Source organism: Rana temporaria, chromosome 2 (genome assembly GCF_905171775.1).
Source record: "Rana temporaria chromosome 2, aRanTem1.1, whole genome shotgun sequence".
Lineage (NCBI taxonomy): Eukaryota > Metazoa > Chordata > Amphibia > Anura > Ranidae > Rana > Rana temporaria.
This window is the reverse complement of record NC_053490.1, coordinates 218,905,139-218,922,469: the sequence shown is the minus strand read 5'-3', so window position 1 is coordinate 218,922,469 and position 17,331 is coordinate 218,905,139. Positions and strand designations below refer to the sequence as shown.

Below are 17,331 nucleotides of genomic sequence, written 5' to 3'. Positions count from 1 at the left end.
GTGTATGTCTTTATTTAGTTAAATATATTGGGCCAGCTTCAGAGAGACTTACGACGGCGTATCAGTAGATACGTCGTTGTAAGTCTGAATGAGCGCCGTTGTATCTTTGCGCGCATTCTTAAAATGAGATACGCCTCACTGTTGCCAAGATACGACCGACGTAAGTCTCCTACGCCGTCGTATCTTGGCTGCATATTTACGCTGGCCGATAGGGGCGTTTACGTTGATTTACGCGTCGAATATGTAAATGAGCAAGATACGCCGATTCACGAACGTACGTACGCCCGTCGCAGTAAGCTACGCCGTTTACGTAAGACATACGCCGGTGTAAAGATAAAACACCTCTCTAGGTGGCGCAGCCCATGCAAGGTATGGATGTCGGAACTGCCATCAGATTTTACGTTGTTTACGTAAGTCGTATGTGAATGGGGCTGTGCGTAAGTTAGGTTCACGTTGTACGCATTGAGCCGTCGTATCGTAGGGAGTATTTGCAACGTGATTCTGAGCATGCGCGCGCATTCGCGCCGTGCCAACGGCCATTCATTTACATGGGGTCACGGTTACATTACATGTAGCACGCCCACTACCTGCCTAATTTGAATTAGGCGGGCTTACGCCGGCCAATTTTCGCTACGCCGACGTAACTTAGAGAGCAAGTGCTTTGTGAATACTGGTCTTGCCTCACTATGTTACGTTGGTGTAGTGCAAATGGGATGCGCTACGCCGGCCAAAAGATACGCCGCTATACGTGAATCTGGCCCATTATGTTTGCAAGTTCTTAAGCTACTATATATCTTATCATTGCTTTTCTTGTTTTATATAAAATCTTGGTTTTGGCATATGCATTTAATGCACAGCGCTAGATGACACCATAGGTGTTCTAACATAGAGAAATGCCTGACATTTTGGACATATTGGCCACAATTCACTAAGCTATATTTCACCACATCCGAGTATGTAGTAAAATAGCTGCACAGCATTTAAAAAAAACAAAACTATGTAATTCACAAAGAAACTCTCCTTAAAATCTTGCATGTGTTATATTTCCAAATTATGCTTCAAATACTGCATGAAACCGTGTGGTAAGTTAGCGCAAGCATCTCGCTTGTATAAGTGTAAAAGTGTTAGGCCCCGTACACACGAGAGGATCTATCTGCTGGAATTTATCCGCGGATCACTTTCAGCGGATAGATCCGCTGGTGTGTACTAGGCCTAAGGCAGCCAACAATTTAGTCATGGCTGGTATAGCATTGCTGCTCTAAGTTGAGTTATCAAGGTACTCTATGAGTTGCATATACAGCTCCATGATTAGTGCCTTGGCTAAGCAGAACTTCAGGGTATCAGCATCTGTGATTTTCTCCAGCAATTTCTCCTCAAGATCTTCTCCTCCTCCTCTTCTAATTTTATCCATTTTAAACATATTTTCCATTGAAATGCACTGGCCAATACCTTTATTTAGTATGCTCATAAAGCACTCCCATTTTTCCTCCGTGTTCTTTGTCTAGGATTTTATCCCATTTAATATCATCTAGCAAAGAGTGCAGTTTAGGGAAGTTGGCTTGTATTGTGTACTTGTACTTGTATTAACCTTATGCTTCTTATTTCTGTGATTTATACTGAATCTAATTGACCTGTGGTCACTGTTTTATATGATGCCCAGTATTTCCACATCTGTGATCAAGTCTGTATTGTTAGTAATCAGTAGGTCTAGTAATGCGTTCTCTTATTGGTGCATTCACCAACTAAACCATGAAATTATCCTGCAAAATATTTAGGAAAAGCCTTATACCAGTAATCTCTAAACTGCGGCACTGGGCCCGAATGCTGCCTTTTCCCTGCCTTTATCCGGCCCTTGGGACACTACTCCTCCCACTGATACAAGACACTATTCTGCCAACTGACACCAGCAATGAAGCACAATATCTCCTACTGACACCAATAATGGGGTACTATTCCTCTAAATTATCCTAATGATTGGGCACTTTTCCTCCCAATGATACCAATGATTGGACACTATTCTTCCCAATGAGACCAATGATGGGGCACTATTCCTCCCATTGACAGCAATGATAGGGCACTGCTTCTCCCCCTAATACCAAGTGTGGCAATGTTTAATCCCACTGATGCCAGGTAAATTCCCACTGTCGTTGGCCACAGTCCGGCCCCCCTAAAATCTGAAGCACAATAAACTGGCCCTTTGTTTAGAAAGTTTAAAGAGACCTGATTTAGATGAATGAGCAGTTTCTTCTGCCCAGTCGATATCTGGATAAATAAAATGCCCAGCCTTATCGCAATTCCAAGCTCTGATAGGAGTGGGAGCAGGATACCTTCCCTGCTACCAAATGAAAATGAATTTGATAGCAGGGTAAGTAAGTACTGGTCTTTTGGCTTCTTTGAATTTTTTTGTATAGCAACATTGTCCCTTTAACCTTACCTCGACAGGAGATGCTAAACTGGCCATGTCCCTGAGGAAATCAAGCAGAATAAAGATGTCCTTATTCTATGGCATCACAAAAATTATTCTTTTGCCTTCCTATGCTATAGACACATTATAGCTGGACGAAAAATGAAAATAAAATATATATATCTATTTTTTCATAAAATGGTTCCAATTACTGGCATGATTTTTACAATATTTTTACAACAATTTGACTAGCGACGTGATACAAAAAGAACTACAGTTCAAATGTCAAAAAGAGATTGGACTATATTGGATTTTCTTGGACTCAATAACAAAGAGAATGAAATGACAGAATTTTATTTTGGATTCAGAATGCCTCTTGTGCTCAGCAGCCGTAAGCCAAAAGTTATCCCTATGAATTCCACTTAAATAAAGTATACTCTATCTCTCCTTTATTCTATCCATGAAGGGCTCAGCTTCTTAAAACTCTAATCCATCTCATTATCATTCATACATACTGAATCAGCATCCCCGGAGACATTTCTGTTTCAATAAATGCTTATTAAAAATATTTGAAGTAAATATAACAGAATTATTAAATTTTGAGGATTTGTAGAGTTGAGAAATCTGACAATAGGCAAGTGTAGGTAACCAGTAAGGTGGTTAATGACAAACTGCAGACGGCTGATACAGCTAAATAAATGCATTCAAAGAATAATAGTTTTTTTTTCTTTCAGGGAGGTATAAGTGTTTACTTCCATGAAATCTCCTTAGCCCAAGATCGGTTGTGGATAGATGAGTGAATCAGGGGTCAAGCCGACAACATAAAAACAAGAGAGACAAAGTAGAGAAGGGGAAATAGTCCTCAAAGGGAAAAGAAAAAGAGAATGACTGGGGGGGGGGGCAAAGGAATGGAGGGTGGGTAAAGGTGTAATCATGCCATCATGCGTTGGCAAAAATCTGCATGGCTTCAATGAGCAGCTAGATCTGAACAGTTAAAGGCTTTTTATAGGTATAGAAAACATTTAGCCTTAAACCTCCCTCTCTCTGACAATTAACATAAGATTTTTTATTCAGGTGGATGAAGGAACCTGCTGAGACACTGTATTCAGATGACTGCAACTGCTGGTGTCAGAACACACTGATCAGCAGCTGCAGCAGCTGATCAAGAAATGTTTTTCAGTAAATCCCTTTGACAGAAGTCCATCCAACGATCGACTTCTGTAGAGCTGGGATGGCCACACACTGATTGAAATGTAGCCAGTTCCTTTTGAGACGGCTGAATTTGGATCAGTGTGCGGCCATCTTTATTCGACTGAACTTGTTCTGAAAAGTTCAAGACATTTGATAACTTACTAAGCCACTTACCAAGCCAGTTCCTAGAATGAACAATTTTCACCTGTGAAGCCTTGTACACACGCTCGGTTTACTCAACAAAAACCAGCAAGAAAACTGCTGGCAGAGCTTTCTTGACGAGTATACTGAGCGTGTGTACGAGGCTTTCAGGTTTCTCGACAAGAAAACAGCCCAGAATCTAGACGAGAAAAATAGAGAACATGTTCTCTATTTTCTCGTTGTGAGATTCTTGGCAGTTTTCCTGCCGTGAAACCCGAGAGTGTGTATACTTACCTGGTCGCCGTGGAAACCCGCGCATGCTCAAAATGACTTTGACGCATGCGCGGTAGCTTCCTAGGCATAGGTAGGGTGCAGCAAGATGGCGGCAAAGGCATCGAATCTGACGAGCGCATGCTCGTCGTACGCGATGACGTCACCGCGTTCTTGCCTTTCAAGAGAACCGCGGTTCTTTTGAAAGGAGAGTCTGTACACTCGGGAGGCAAGAGATTCTTGCCAAGAATCTTGTTAGGAAAAACAACGTTTTTCCTGACGATATTCTGGCCGGTGTGTACGAGGCTTCACAGTGTAAAATATATGTGATGCTATTTATTGTTATAGCACTTACCCATAGAATTCTACACTCCCGAAGAAGTGGAACAGCTTTCCAAGAAACGTGTTGAGTTGAATTGTTGCTTAGAAGAGAATTCTGGAGTTTATTGGTCATGTATACCATTTATGTAATGTGTCCATATAGCAGGTGAAAATACAATCAAACTGTTAATATGGCGTTTTTGTATGTTTTAACCACTTGAGCTCCGTAAGACTTTACCTCCTTTATGACCAAGCCATTTTTTGCTATTTAGCTATTTAGCACTGCGCTATTTTAACTGGTAATTGTATGGTCATGCAATGCTGTACCCAAAGCAAATATATATATATATACATATATATATATATATATAAATATATACATCATTTTTTTTCTCACAAATGTAGCTTTCTTTCAGTGGTATTTGGTCACCACTGGGTTATTATTATTTTTTTTGCTTTATAAACGGGAAAAAAAACTGAAAATTTTGAAAGAAAAACACAATATTTTTTACTTTCAGCTATAAAACATATCAAATAGAAAATTTAAAAAAATTACATTTCTTTATAAATTGTAGCCAAAATGTATTCTACTAAATCCGAATAAGTGTATATTGATTGGTTTGTGTGAAAGTTATCGCGCCTACAAACTATGGTATATACAGTATACTGTATTTGAGTTTTTTGTACACTACTAATGACAGTGATCAGTGAATTATGATGGGTCTGTGATAGTGCACGGGACAATCTGACACTAACTGACAGTGGGGGAAAACTGACTAACTGCTACTGACATACCGTAACTAGTAACTTTAATTCAGTGATAATACTATACACTGTCACTGTACAAATGCTACTGGCTGGGTAGGGCTAACATCTAGCGATCAAGGGGTTAAATGTGTGCCTAATGATGTGTAATATGTGAAAAGTGTGCTGCTTTTACTAAAAGACCTGCTTTTGCTAACAGAGATTGCTCCCTCTGTTCAGTGCTCTTAGTGATATGTCAACACAGAGCTCTGGGCTGTGATTGTACACAGCCAATCAGCAGGTCCCGGTCGTGAATCATTTGCCACGACTTGCTGACAATCACAGCGGGTGCCGATGGGGGGCAAGCATGCGCGCACCCTAAACTCAGAAGCAGATAGCGATATAGAGGTATGTGAATTTGCCTGTGCGGGCCATACATTGTGGGCAGGCAGTCTGCAAGTGGTTAATCAATCCTGTATCAATGTTGATTTTCTGAAAAAAAAAAATTGTATTGCATAACAAGGAAGATTTAATATAATTTTGGTTGATGTGTTCCTTCTTCTTCATGCTTAACAATTTTGATGTGGCACAATACCATAAGCCAAACATAATAATCTCTTTCGTACATGTTCAGTATCAGGTTGTTGTCTGTGTACCACTCAACTAGATGTTAAACTTCCTCTCTATAGTCTCATCATTGACATGTATGAGTCAGATTAAAGTGGTATCATGAGTGAACTTCACTATTGTTGTAGAGGCCTGAATAAGGATACAATCATGGGTAGACAAGGCTGGACTGAAAACACAACCCTATGGTACTCCTGTGTTCAAAATAATGGTGGAGAAGAGTTAAAAATGATTCTCCCAGTTTGTTATCTGTTGGATAATAAATTCATTAACAGAATGAGTGGCCTATGTCCAAGCTGGTAAGTTTTTACAACAGTTTGTGGGGGGGGGGGGGGGTTATTGTGTTGAAAGCAGAATGAAAATGAATACACATTGTTCTAACAACAAAGTTTGGGTGCTTGAGATGGGACAAGGTCAGGGACGTGCAGTCAGGGGTGGCAGGTGAGGCAGAGCCATGAACCTAAAAAAAGATGGGGGGTAGTTAACCAAAGTCCTCCCCAACCACTATTTAACATTTTAGGCTCCTATCACCTATGGTTACAGATATACTGGGCTACTTGCGCAGCCTGTCAGAAGCTACATACGGTGCGGACAGTTTAACCGCTTAAGCCCCGGACCATTTTGCAGCTAAATGCCCAGGCCAGGTTTTGCGATTCGGGACTGCGTCGCTTTAACAGACAATTGCGCGGTCGTGCGACGTGGCTCCCAAACAAAATTGGCGTCCTTTTTTCCCCACAAATAGAGCTTTCTTTTGGTGGTATTTGATCACCTCTGCGGTTTTTATTTTTTGCGCTATAAACAAAAATAGAGCGACAATTTTGAAAAAAATTCAATATTTTTTACTTTTTGCTATAATAAAAATCCCCCAAAAACATATATAAAAAAAAAATTTTCCTCAGTTTAGGCCGATACGTATTCTTCTACCTATTTTTGGTAAAAAAAATCGCAATAAGCGTTTATCGATTGGTTTGCGCAAGATTTATAGTGTTTACAAAATAGGGGATAGTTTTATTGCATTTTTATTAATTTTTTTTTTTTTACTACTATTGGCGGCGATCAGCGATTTTTTTCGTGACTGCGACATTATGGCGGACACTTCAGACAATTTTGACACATTTTTGGGACCATTGTCATTTTCACAGCAAAAAATGCATTTAAATTGCATTGTTTGTTGTGAAAATGACAGTTGCAGTTTGGGAGTTAACCACAGGGGGCGCTGTAGGAGTTAAGGATCACTGTGTGTGTGTTTACAACTGTAGGGGGGTGTGGCTGTAGGATGGACGTCATCGATCGAGTCTCCCTATATAAGGGATCACTCGATCGATGCGCCGCCACAGTGAAGCGCGGGGAAGCCGTGTTTACATACGGCTCTCCCCGTTCTTCAGCTCCGGGGAGCGATCGCATCGTCCCGGATCGCTCCCCGAGGGGACCCGACCACCGCACGCAGCGGAGGGGGTCCCGATCGGACCCCCCACCCGCTAGAAGGCAAGGGCGTATATATACGCCCTTCTGCCTGTCCGTGCCATTGTGCGGACGTATATAGGCGTGCGGCAGTCGTTAAGTGGTTAAATACAAGCTTGCACACACTGTTTGCAGCAAACTGAGGCCGTGTACACACGGCCGAGAAACTCGACGGGCAAAACACATTGTTTTGCTCGTCGAGTTCCTTGTGAAGCCGCCGAGGATCTCGGCGAGCCAAATTTTTCCATTGCCGTCAAGGAAATAGAGAACATGTTCTCTTTTTGGCCCGACGAGATCCTCGTCGGTTTCCTCGTTGAAAAGTGTACACACGACTGGTTTCCTCTGCAAAAAAAACAACCCAGCAAGCTTCTTGCTGGTTTTTGCTGAGAAACTCGGCCGTGTGTACGAGGCCTGAGAGGATGAGCTCACAGTGCCTCTGGCTTCTTGTCAGAGGCACTGAGCTCAATGGACAGCTTGGAGTCTTGGACCAATGGTAAAGCACCATTGATACCAGCTGTCCAATATATATGCTTCAGTGGAGGCTCTCCTCTCACTGCAGTGTCGTAGAAGGGGGCATGTGTCTAAAAGACACATGCTCCCTTCCAGCCCGGCTCTCTTAACTATAAGAAAAGGAAAGGGGTTTATGGGTATAAGGTTTACCCATAGTCTCATGTTTTTTTCAAACAGTTAAGAGGGAGAATCTTCTGCTGCTGAAAAGGTACTTTTTTAATCAATAATATATTATTATGCTATATGTTACAACATAATCATTTATTATTTATGTATTTACTGTGAAATTACTGGTTTGAAGTTATAACTTCAAACTTCAATAATTTGTGCGTTTAGCCACCTGTTTGAGTACAGTTTTTAAAAATATAGTAAATTATCATAAAAACAATATATAATAATTTGTATATTACCGTACCTATTTATGTTAATTAACCACTTGCCACCCATGACAATTCTGACTCTTCTCTGCTCGAAAATGACTCAGAATCCCAAACATTATATATATATATATATATATATATATATATATATATATATATATATATATATATATATATATATATATATATTTAGCAGACGCCCTAGGGAATAAAATGGCTGTCATTGCAACTTTTAATCTTACACTGTATTTGTGCAGCAATTTTTCAAACGCGTTTTTTTTTGGGGGGGGGGGGGACTGTTATATAAATAAAAATAAAATCTCCATAGGCGACGCTTTCACATTTTTTACAGGTTACCAGTTTAAATTTACAGAGGAGGTCTAGTGCTAAAATTATTATAGTGCTCTCGCTCTTACGAAGTGATACGTCACATGTGTGGTTTGAATGACATTTACAACAGTGCCTTACCAGCCATTGACCACACCGCACGTCCCTGGTCAAGGTGGTATGGAATTCAATAGTAATAGATATTAGCTGATTTGTTCGCACGGTAGGTGAACTGATGTGTACCCAGATCAGTAAGGATGTTGGCCTTGATGTGTGATAGAACAAGTCTCTCAAAGCATAAGCATCAGAGTTAAAGCAAATGGAAAATAGTCATTCAGAGATATCACTGTTGATTTTTTGGTGCTGAAACAATAATATTGGATTTAAAACGGATAGGGACAGCAGCTTTTCGCAATGTCAAATTATAAATGTTGTAACAACCGCTAACTGATTAGTACATACCCCTGGTGTATGGTCTGAGACTCCATCTGGTTCTGCTGCCTTGCTCATGTCAACCTTCCACAAGACAGGTCTCGCTTTTATGGCTACTTCTGCTCCTTCACAGGTTCTTTAGCCACTTGACCTCCGTAATATTTACCTCCCTTCACGACCAGGCCATTTTTTGCAATACGACACTACATTACTTTAACTGACAATTGTGTGTCATGCAATGCTGTACCCAAATAAAATAAAGTTTATAAACAAATATAGCTTTCTATTCAAGGTATTCGATCACCGCTGCATTTTTTTAACTATAAACAAAAAAAAACGACAATTGTTATTATTGTTTTTTTTTTACTTTCTGCTATAAAACAATAAAACAAACACGTTTTAAAAACTGAAGTTTTTTCGGGAGCAGTGATTTTAATAACCCTGATCCCAAAGCACCTTGTCCTAATGTTGATGGGGAAAAGGGCCTCATCCCAACAATGTGAATTGGTAACGGGGTACAATGTACCCCTACCATTTCACAAAAAAGTGTAATTTTTTTTTTAAAAAGACAAGAGACAGACAAGTCCTTCATTAAAAAATAAAAAAATAACAATGTCCCGCAATGTAAATCCATGCCGCCCGACACAGTTCCATCTCCATGGGAGGCTCCCGCCAAATGACGCTTCTTCTCTATGACAGCTGTTATATAGCTGAGGGCAGGGCCACCCGGTGATGTAAACGGGTGACCCTGCCCCCCACTGACACCACGGGGGCTTCCCCGTGCTTTCCCATGGAATCAGAGGGAGCGCGGTCCCCCGTTTACATCACCAGGTAGCCCCGCCCTCAGCTATATAACCCTGTTACCAATTCACATGAGGGGGCCGCATCTGGGGATCCCCTTGTTAAAGGGGGCTTCCAGATTCCAATAAGCCCCCCACCCGAAGACCCCCACAATCACCGGGCAAGGATTGTGGGGATAAGGCCTTTGTTCCCATCGACATGAGGACAAGGTGCTTTGGGGCCAGACCCCAAAGCATCCTTCTCATGTTGAGGCATGTGGCCTGGTACGGTTCAGGAGGGGGGCGCTCTCTCACCCCCCTCTTTTCCTGCGGCCTGCCAGTTTGCATGCTCAGATAAGGGTCTGGTATGGATTTTGGGGGGACCTCTACGCCATTTTTGTTTTTAATTTTGGTGCCGGGTTCCCCTTAAAATCCACACCAGTCCTGAAGGGTTTTAAATGACTTTTTTTCCTTTAGAAATGTAATTTTACTGTGGTAATGTTCTAAACACGGGAAACATGTGCCACTTTACAGGCATACTATAGACACCCCCCAGGCATGAAATTTAAAGGAATATTTAAATTTTTTATTTTTTCACTTTAAGCATTATTATAATCACTGCTCCCAAAAAAACACTTTTAAAACTTTTTTGCATTGATACAGATACATGTCCCCTGGGGCAGGACCCAGGTCCCCAAACACTTTGTATGGCAATAACTTGCATATAAGCCTTTAAAATTAGCACTTTTGGTTTTTCATGGTAGTGTCCCATAGACTTTAATGGTGTTCCACTTTATCTCGGAATACGTTATGGTTGCATTTGACAAATTGGATAAAGATTTTTCTTTAGATTTCCTTTCTCCCATATTAATTCCTCCTTTCTCCCATATTAATAATTACTCCAAATTAGTGATTATTATTCTCCTTGATTTATCACATGAAGTGGTTTAAACATCAAAGTTTAAAAATCATTTTTGAACATAAAGAAAACAACTTAAACTCTAATGCCGCATACTGTACACACGACTGTTTTTCATGACGTGAAAAATTACATTTTTTTAAATGGTCAATAAAAACGATTGTGTGTAGGCTCCAGAGCATTTTTCTCGACATGAAAAATGGGCATTAAAAATTCAGAACATGCTCTAATTTTTCGCTTCGTTTTTCACGTTGTCATTTTTTCACGTCGTGAAAAACGGTCGTGTGTAGGCTTTAACGAAAAAAACGTGCATGCTCAGAAGCAAGTTATGAGACGGGCGTTTGTAATGGAGATGAAAAGTGCGAATCGTCTCTCACCAAACTTTTACTAACATGAAATCAGCAAAAGCAGCCCAAAGGGTGGCGCCATCTGAATGGAACTTCCCCTTTATAGTGCCGTCACCGAGCTTTGCTCGAGCATTTTTTTTCACGGTCATGTGTATGCAAGGGAGGCTTGACAAGAATCACGTCGAAAAAAACGTTGTTTTTTTCTAGGACATTAAAAATTAATTAAGAGTGGGGATAGATCTTTAGATACAATCACTAGCAGAATGAATTTTACGATACCTGTTCTGCCTAATTCGTAACACATGGACGTGGGAAGCCAAGGAGTTTGCCCTGTTGCCATTATTATTTTTTTTAAAAGGAGCCTGCAAAGCATTGCACCCATGATCAGCAGACTGGCAGTGTAAGCTGTCTGCTCGCACCTCTTAGGAGAAGGCAGTTACACACAAACAGGAGGAACATCTGCAGCAGTGGAAACATGGGGATGTTCAACCCTAAGGCTGCTTTTACACTGGGGTGGTGAGGGCGTCGGCGGTAACCAACATATTAGCTGCGCTTTTTGGCCACTAGTGGGCGGTTTTAACCCCCGATAGTGGCCGAAAAAGGGGTTAATAGCACCCGTGTATCGCCGCTGCCTAAGCGCTTGACACTTCGGCAGCACTGCATATGCATTCCAATGGGCAGGGGCGGTGGGGGAGCGATGTATACACCGCTTCTCCACCGCCCCAAAGATTCTGCTTGCAGGACTTTTTTTAACGTCCTGCCAGCGCACAGCTCCAATGTGAAAGCACTCAGGCTTTCACACTGGAGTGACAGGAGAGGTGCTTTACAGGCACTATTTTTAGAGCTAAAACGCCCGTAAAGCGCCTCAATGTGAAAGTGGCCTAAAAGAAGGTGGAACATGTAACATGTTCCCAAAGATGAACTTATCCTTTAATTAAGGGGAGTTTAGGCTGTAGGGTAAAGTCAACCGAACCACACCATGGGGTTGAATTTCTAAAAGGGCCAGAGATTGTTCTCTTAGAAAAATTAATGTTCATTTTGCAAAGTGAATTACAGTTTGAATATCCAATCATGTGCAAGGGAAATTAAAAAAAAAAATTATTATTACTAGCACATGAGAGATTAATTGACACAGCTACATCCTAAAAGTGATGTGAACACCTCCATTTTTTTTTTTTTAAATAGACCCCTATGAACAGAAATTGTATACATAAACTATAGTATTTTTCTATAAAAAATATAAGAACCAAATAAAAATCTGCGTTTTAGAAATACAATGTTTTTGGATCTACTTCACATCTGCATATAGTAAAACTGAAAGAAAACCATATATTAATTTATCATTTATGTACACAGATGGCAAAATATCAATGTTCTTTATAAGATGTACACTTAACATATAGAAGTACACTCACAAGTAAAAACTTCTGCTTGAAGACTTTACCACATAAAAGGCGATTCTTAAAGAAAATAAATGTATTAATTATTTCGATGTAAGCATTTTTAAAAACTTTCGGAGTGTTTCGAATGGTTGCTGGGGATATGTTCTAAAGAAGTCATGTAGGCGTAAAGACTGCTAGGGAACACAAGGCCACGGGTTCCATTATCAAACATGAGGAAAATGAAAGAATCAAGAGTCATATGAGAGAGAATGGTAACTCAGCGGGATTCAGAAAAATGTCAACATGAAAAGAAGATATAATAATAATAAAAAAAAAATATGAAATAGCCCTCAATAGTACCACAGAATAAATAAAGAAATTCATTTGTTCATAGGGTTCAAAGAAAAAAAAATGTCTATCATTCAAAGGAATGCTGTGAACATTTGTATTGATTAAGCAGAAAAAAGTGTAATTAATCTGAATAAGTCACATGCCATATTAGCAGTACATTACTATATTTGAGCACTAGCTGTGTTGCTTACATCATCAAACTATTTTATATTATATGTAACACTGTACAATATGCACTATTTTTTTTCCCTTTAATCTATATAGAATAAAAAAAATATATCTCTGATTACCCAAGGGCATATACTGTACATTCACCAGCCACCTTATTAGGTACACCTGCCCATCTAGATGTGGTGAAGACGACTTGCTGAAGTTCAAATCGAGCATCAGACTTTGAACGTGGCATGGTTGTGGGTGCCAGACGGGCTGGTTTGAGCATTTCAAAACCTGCTGATCTACTGGGATGGTCTAAAAAAGATAAAATATGCAGTGACTGGGAGTTGTGTGGACGAAAATGTCTTGTTAATGTCAGAGGAGAATGGACAGACTGGTTCAAGATGTAGAAAGGCAACAGTAACCCAAATAACCACTTGTTACAACCAAGGTATGCAGAATACCATCTCTGAACACACAACACATCAAATCTTGAAGCATATGGGCTACAGCAGAAGAAGACTACACTGGGTGCCACTTCTGTCAGCTAAGAACAGGAAACTGAGGCTACAATTGCACAGGATCATCAAAATTGGACAATAGAAGATTGGAAAAAACGTTGCCTGGTCTGATGAGTATCAATTTCAGCTGCGACATTCAGATGGTAAGGTCAGAATTTGTCGTAAACAACACGAAAACATGGATCCACCCTGCCTTGTATCGACCGTTTAGACTGCTGGTGGTGGTGTAATGGTGTGGGGGGGGTATTTTCCTTCACACACTTTGGGCCCCTTAGTACCAATTGAGCATTGTTTAAATGACTACCTGTATTGTTGCTGACCATGTCCATCCCTTTATGACTACAGTGTACCCATCTTCTGATGGCTACTTCCAGCAGGATAATGCAACATGTCACAAAGCTCAAATCATCTCATCACTGGTTTCGTGAACATGACAATGAGTTCCCTGTACTCCAATCTCCTCCACAGTCACAAGATCTCAATTCCCCGAAAATAAGACAGTGTCTTTTATTAATTTTTGCTCCCAAAGATGCGCTAGGTCTTATTTTCAGGGGATGTCCTATTTTTCCATGAAGAAGAATACGGTACACATTTATTGTTGAACAAAAAAAAGGAAATGTATTATCTGTATACGAAGGGGGGAGGGGATCAAAATGACACAGGAGAATCAGAGGGGGGATTACCATTTTAGTAACCCCTTCTGTTCCTCCTGTGTCATTTTGATTCCCCCCTCTGAACAGAAGCGTTCCAGCAGCCATAGTGAGTAGCAGGGGGCACGGAGGTAATAATGGGGAAACAGGACAAAAACACAAACTACACAGATGCGACTGCCATGGGAAAAAAAAGCAACGATAGTCTCAGACCTTGCCAGCCGAGGATGCTCCAGATCTTTGGCAGACTACAGCAAAATCCCATGAATAGATACAAGGTTGCTGAAAAGCTCTCCACTGAACGTATGTGCATCCTAGGTCCATTGGAGGAGGACAATAAAGGAACGCAGTACTGAAAGGTGAGCTGACTTTTATGGGTATGGGGTCCTATAGCATTTAAGAGGAGGCGGGGTTAACCCACATGTAGGCTGCCATGGAGTCTGTCAGAAAAACATTTTTTTTTAATTTTTATTGAATGTGTTTTATAGCAGAAAGTAAAAAATATTGTTTTTTTGTTCAAAATTGTCGGTCTTTTCTTTTTTGATTTAAAATTAAAACCACAGAGGTGATCAAATACCACCAAAAAAATAAAAAAATAGCTCTAATTGTGGGAAAAGGGGGACATAAATGTTGTTTAGGTACAGCTTGCCTGACCACGTATCGCAAAATGGCCTTGTCATGAAGAGGGGTAAACCTTTTGGTGCTATTGTAAACTTAAGTACAGTGTATGAACATTTGCAAAAATCTGAAAATGTTCTAATTTTTGCAAAAGCATGTATATTACACTTGCGTTCACAATAACACTGTCATATACATGAGTATAGCGATGCACAGCCATTCATGTTAACCACTAGAGGCCCGCGCTATAGTCAAATGACGGCTACATTACGGGCCTGAAAATCCAAGAGGACGTCAATAGACGTCCTCCCCTTTGCACGCGCAACGTGTGCCCCCTGACACCGTGAGGAGAAAAAAAAGCTGATCACTGGCTTATTTACAAGGGACATCGGTCCCGAAGAGGAAGGAGGCACATCTGTCTCCTCTGTGCCCAAAAATACTGCCTGCCAGTGCCACCTGCCAGTGCCCACAGTGCCACCTATCAATGCCTACAAGTGCCACCTACCAATGCCCACCTGTGATGCCAATCAGTGCCACCTAGTAATGCTGCCTATCAGTGTAACTGATCAGTGCCCATTATTGCCACTCATCAGTGCCCATCACTGCCAGCTATCAGTGCCCATCACTGCCAGCTATCAGTGCCACCTATCAATGCCACCTATTAGTGCCAATTCTCAGTGCCCACCAGTGCCACCTATCAATGCCCTTCAGTGCCACCTCTCAGTGCCGCCTATCAGTGTCCACCAGTGCTGTCTATCAGTGTCCACCAGTGCCACCTATCAGTGCCCACCAGTGCCACCTTATCGGTGCCCACCAGTGCCGCCTTATCGGTGCCGCCTTATCAGTACCCATAAATGCAGCCCATCGGTGCCCATCAGTGCAGCCTCATCAGCATACATCAATGAAGGAGAAAAATTACCTGTTTGCAAAATGTTATAACAAAATATAAATATATATATATATATATATATATATATATATATATATATATATATATATATATATATATTTTTTATGTCTTTTTTTTTTTAAGAAAAAATAAAAACCGCAGAGATGATCAAATACCACCAAAATAAAGCTCTATTTGTGGAAAAAAATTATAAAAATGTCATTTGGGTACAGTGTTGCATGACCGCGCAATTGTCATTCAAAGTGCGACAGCACTGAAAGCTGAAAATTGGTCTGGGCAGGAGGGGGGTTTAAGTGCCCAGTAAGCAAGTGGTTAATAACAGTATGTGCACTTATCCTGGGCTGCAGGGGTGGAGAAAATATGACAGACATTATGCTGCACCGGCTCAAGTAGCAAATAGTTAAAACATAGCTATAATCAAAAAAATAAAATTACAAAAATTGCATTAATGTTTCAATTTTCAGTTGTTTCATGCTGTTTCTTTAAACTTTTGTGTACATTTAGTCACCATAAATACTGTAGCACCCTTTACTTTAGGTAGGTGCTAGAAGTAGGTTTTTGTAAGTGCAGGAACATTTTTAAGTATACATTTGTATTCATTTTTCAAACACAGACGAAAAGTTTACATTTACAAAAACAGTAAACAAACAAAGACAAAGCAAAAAAACAGCAACAACAGCAAAAAAAAAAGAAAAACCCACATGCATACATTGGTCTTACATGTATTTATGGAATTCTTGCAATAGACATTACATCAAGTTATAGTGTAAAAAACATAATATAGTACTCTTGTTAACCCCCCTGGCGGTATTCCCGAGTTTGGCTCGGGGTAAGATTTCATTACCAAAAGTGGTATCCCCGAGCCAGAATCGGGATCGCCTCGCAGCAGCCCCAGGCAAAGTTACTAACCTTGTCCCTGGATCCTGCGATGCATCCCCGCTGTGTGAGCGAGCGGTGTCCTCGCTCGATTCACACAGTGTCCCTGTGTGCCGCCGATCTCCGTTCCCTGCGACGTTACGATGCATAGGGGCGGAGAATGGCGCCAAATTAAAAAAAGTAAATAAACACATTACATACAGTATACTGTAATCTTATAGATTACAGTACTGTATGTAAAAAAAATACACACACCCCTTTTGTCCCTAGTGGTCTGCCCAGTGTCCTACATGTACTTTTATATAATAAAAACGGTTCTTTCTGCCTGCAAACTGTAGATTGTCCATAGCAACCAAAAAGTGTCCCTTTATGTCAAAAGTGGTTTTAGAGCAGCTAGAAAACAGCGATAATAAATTATAATCACTTGCAGAATTGAGCGATAGCGATTTGTGGGGAAATTCATCATAAAAAAAAAAAATGACAGCGACAATTCTGCAACTGAGCAAATTTCAGTGTTTTTGATTTGATTACATTATTGAATATTTTTTTATTATAATTATATTATTATTTGTTATAATTATTTATAGTTATTTATTATATTATTATTTATGATTTTGTTTTTCAAACTTTATCATACCCGAGATGTCTACTAGACTCTTGTTCGGACAGATTTAAGTGAGTTATTCCTAAGAATTACAGGCCTACAATGTAAAACGCCAAATTTCCTTGCAAAATAATGGTACCGCTTTCAGCACCTAAAACCAGAAAGAATCATACCGCCAGGGAGGTTAACTTGATTTTCAAGTTTTGGGGGTGATACAGTCCTATATTATATATGTCAATATAAAATGTTCAAGTGATCATGGGTATTTGCCCAATACCTGACGGAAAAAAGGCTAATAGTCGTATTTCTCTAAAAAGCTTCAGAGGCTGTGGAAGAATCCATCAGCCATTCGGACCAAACCTTCTCATATTTGAGGAGACAACCTCTATTAATATAGGTCTCTTTATATAATG

The 17,331-nt window shown here is 40.3% G+C and overlaps 1 protein-coding gene across 1 annotated transcript in view; it reads right to left on the bottom strand.

The window, feature by feature from the left end:
- The window catches only part of LOC120926495 (pinopsin-like), a 204,402-nt gene that overhangs the window by 36,269 nt on the left and 150,802 nt on the right, over positions 1-17,331 (bottom strand). The window lies entirely within an intron of this gene.